The 4082-nt window shown below is 32.1% G+C and overlaps 1 long non-coding RNA gene across 4 annotated transcripts; it reads left to right on the top strand.

Annotated features, from left to right (window-relative positions):
* Positions 1-716: 716 nt before the first annotated feature.
* Positions 717-3611, top strand: LOC108734114. Of its 4 annotated transcripts, XR_003231891.1 has the most exons (6): positions 717-805; positions 878-1012; positions 2649-2881; positions 3043-3182; positions 3245-3515; positions 3584-3611. It is a non-coding gene; the product is annotated as an uncharacterized LOC108734114 (long non-coding RNA). The 4 variants fall into 4 exon arrangements; XR_003231893.1 differs by lacking the exon at positions 3043-3182; XR_003231892.1 differs by lacking the exons at positions 2649-2881; positions 3043-3182; positions 3245-3515; positions 3584-3611 and adding exons at positions 1346-1578; positions 1980-2250; positions 2319-2346.
* Positions 3612-4082: the final 471 nt, after the last annotated feature.

Here is a 4082-nt window from a genome sequence, read left to right as displayed (position 1 = left end):
GGCTATATCTCAAGGAGGGGCGGAAAACTATTTTCTATTTTTATTATCTTTATATAATTTAATATTCCAGAACATCCGTAATTCAATCTACAATCACTATCTTCTTCTTTAATACTCACTTTCACTTCTGTAAAACGGGGTTGAAACTAGTTTACGCGATTGGTTAAATTATGAACTTTTGCCGCGAAATCGAATTTGATGCTTCTGATTGGCGCTTTATACGCGTCATCAGTGCTTGATGCAGTAGCTTTCGCAATTGCGTGGCAAGCTTGAACTTGAAACGCTCTTGGTTCATTAGAAGTTGGTAATTGTTCGTGGCGGCAGGATGTTTTTTCGCGTCTTTTAAATTTAATTTACTAGGCTAATTTTTTCCCACAATTAGTTTTATTTTTTTCTACGTGTAATATCCTGAATGTTTAGATTGATTGATTCATACTATATTATTGTTTTTCGCAGTTGTACACAGCATAAATTAAATTGACAAAATTGTTAAAGGTATGTCTTGAAACGTCGTCATTTTAAAATTTTGTCGTTTTATTCGTTTTTGACAGTGGTTTTTGGTTACATGTTTTTGTTTTATTTTATGTTTCATTTATTTAATACGAGTGTTTATTTTTTTTATTTATTCATTTCCCGCATATATTTTGACTTTTGATTTGAGAGAGAGAGAAGAAAAGGGATAAGGATTAAATATTTAAATTTTCCGGGTAACGGATGTCTATTTTTCTTATTATAATTATTATATACATTTTGTCTTGAAAGAGAAACCACACCACATCGCCATTTTAAAAGTAACAAATTTTTTGTAAGTGTTTTTATTCTATTTCATTATTTATTTACTTCATACAATAGTTAATTCGTTTTTTTCTGTTTTTAGAGATTGATGATAAACTAGTGAGGAGATTGAAATTCATTTTGATGCTACTGAAAAAACAAGTCGTCTCCCTCCTATGATGTTGTGGTGCATCTGTTAAATTTCCATCTTGAAAACTCTTGTAGTTAATTAATTAAGGTGAGCACACATGCTATATTTAGTAGAATATAGAAAGTAGCTGTACCTACGACCCTACAGAAAGCATGAAAATGCCATTTCTTCATTGGGAATGGAGACAGTGGCTGTTGCTGAGGGAAAGATTTATGACAATGAACTGGTATGTAACAGTATCAATTACAAAAAGTGAGGTCCCAGAAATTCAATTTCAGAAGTCATTTATAACTTACTTCAATAGACAACTTTCAAACAAGCAGAATTACTGTGGAACAGATCTTTTCATCAGTGTGAATGTTACTTATTTACTTGCTTTAAAAGTAGTAATTAATTGCATTTTCTTCCCTGTTTCTATAGATTGTCCTAACGGGTGAGAAGGAATTGATTTTAGTGCTACTAAAACAACCGACGCTTTTGATGTCTTCACCATACAATATTATGCCGTTAATTTTGGCCCCGAGAATGGGAGGCAACTGAAAATTAATTTGGAAACGACGGAAAGAACATTGTCTGCAGTGGCGTCCCTCCTAGATTTGAATTGCTCATCATACTGGTAGCCTTTAGAACGCTACTTTCTGTAGTTAATTAAGGTGAGAATACTGTTTATTAATCTGTTAAGGCATTTCTTTTAACAATTATCGATTGTCTACAGTATTAATTGAGGTTATGGCGTACGTACAATATTTCGTTTAAATATCTATTGTTCACAACATCTATGAAATTTCGTTTAACATTTATCTATTGTTTACAGCGTAAATTGGTTTTATCGTGCATCTATGGTATTTCAATATTCATCTATTGTCTGCATCAAAATCTGTCATTAAGTAAACTTGACGTTTGTCGCCATTTTATAGTTCAGCTGTTTTATTTGCTTTTTGATGCGTGTTTTAGGTGTGTTTAATTTATTTGCTTTTTGATGCGTGTTTTAGGTGTGTTTAATCTCTTCCTTAAGTAATAGCGTAATTAATATTTTTTTTGTCCATTTCTGCAGATCGTCCAACAAATGAGAGAGAATTAAAGTTCAGTTTGGTCAACCAATGTTTGGATGGGTGTGGTTTTTCATGGAGTATATTCTTGATTTGCTGTTTCGTCTTCGCCTTGCAACATCATGTAGTTAATTTTTAACCCATGAGTTAGAGCAACTGGATATTTATTTGGTTTCCGCTAAAATAACAAATTTTCTGCAAGTGGTATTTCTCTTGGACTTGGTTTGCTTTTCACACCTGCAAACTTTGGAATATTACAGTATACAGATAATTAAGGTGAGAATACTTGATATAATTAATTTTAATTTCTCTTTATTAATCTGTTACCACCGTATCTGTTTCAGATCGACGTCGGAGAAGACAAAGATGACCCCATAGTTAAAATAGTTCTTTATCTTGCATGTTCTATCTAGTAGAATTCATTAAGTCCATTTTATTCAAATTAATTTTTTATTTTGCATGTTTGTTTTGTAGTTGAATTAGTTTTTATTTTGCATGCTTATTTTTGTTCATTTTATTTGAAGTAATTGTTGANTCATTTATAACTTACTTCAATAGACAACTTTCAAACAAGCAGAATTACTGTGGAACAGATCTTTTTATCAGTGTGAATGTTACTTATTTACTTGCTTTAAAAGTAGTAATTAATTGCATTTTCTTCCCTGTTTCTATAGATTGTCCTAACGGGTGAGAAGAAATTGATTTTAGTGCTACTAAAACAACCGACGCTTTTGATGTCTTCACCATACAATATTATGCAGTTAATTTTGGCCCCGAGAATGGGAGGCAACTGAAAATTAATTTGGAAACAACGGAAAGAACATTATCTGCAGTGGCGTCCCTCCTAGATTTGAATTGCTCATAATACTGGTAGCCTTTAGAACGCTACTTTCTGTAGTTAATTAAGGTGAGAATACTGTTTATTAATCTGTTAAGGCATTTCTTTTAACAATTATCGATTGTCTACAGTATTAATTGAGGTTATGGCGTACGTACAATATTTCGTTTAAATATCTATTGTTCACAACATCTATGGAATTTCGTTTAACATTTATCTATTGTTTACAGCGTAAATTGGTTTTATCGTGCATCTATGGTATTTCAATATTCATCTATTGTCTGCATCAAAATCTGTCATTAAGTAAACTTGACGTTTGTCGCCATTTTATAGTTCAGCTGTTTTATTTGCTTTTTGATGCGTGTTTTAGGTGTGTTTAATCTCTTCCTTAAGTAATAGCGTAATTAATATTTTTTTTGTCCATTTCTGCAGATCGTCCAACAAATGAGAGAGAATTAAAGTTCAGCTTGGTCAACCAATGTCTGGATGGGTGTGGTTTTTCATGGAGTATATTCTTGATTTGCTGTTTCGTCTTCGCCTTGCAACATCATGTAGTTAATTTTTAACCCATGAGTTAGAGCAACTGGATATTTATTTGGTTTCCGCTAAAATAACAAATTTTCTGCAAGTGGTATTTCTCTTGGACTTGGTTTGCTTTTCACACCTGCAAACTTTGGAATATTACAGTATACAGATAATTAAGGTGAGAATACTTGATATAATTAATTTTAATTTCTCTTTATTAATCTGTTACCACCGTATCTGTTTCAGATCGACGTCGGAGAAGACAAAGATGACCCCATAGTTAAAATAGTTCTTTATCTTGCATGTTCTATCTAGTAGAATTCATTAAGTCCATTTTATTCAAATTAATTTTTTATTTTGCATGTTTGTTTTGTAGTTGAATTAGTTTTTATTTTGCATGCTTATTTTTGTTCATTTTATTTGAAGTAATTGTTGATTGTAGATGTTTTTATTTTTTTTTGTATGTAGTAGTAATGTAGTAGTAGAAATAACACGTTTAGTAGTTGTAGTATAGTCTAACCTTGCTTACCTCTTCGCTTAGCTTACTGCATATTCTTACTATAAATTGCTTTGCATTTACCCTACGAGTTCTACATGATTCAACGTTTCGTTATCGTGTGTGTTTCTTCTCACCCTTGTGGAATTAGGGAGGGCCTCCCCGAACGACTTCCCTTGGGCTTAGCTATTTAGTTGATCTTAAAAGTGTCTTATACACTTTTCGCGAGTCTACTCTAGCGTTACTTCC

The sequence above is a fragment of the Agrilus planipennis genome, unplaced genomic scaffold (assembly GCF_000699045.2).
Source record: "Agrilus planipennis isolate EAB-ADULT unplaced genomic scaffold, Apla_2.0 scaffold65, whole genome shotgun sequence".
NCBI lineage: Eukaryota > Metazoa > Arthropoda > Insecta > Coleoptera > Buprestidae > Agrilus > Agrilus planipennis.
This window is presented reverse-complemented; position numbering and strand designations above follow the sequence as displayed.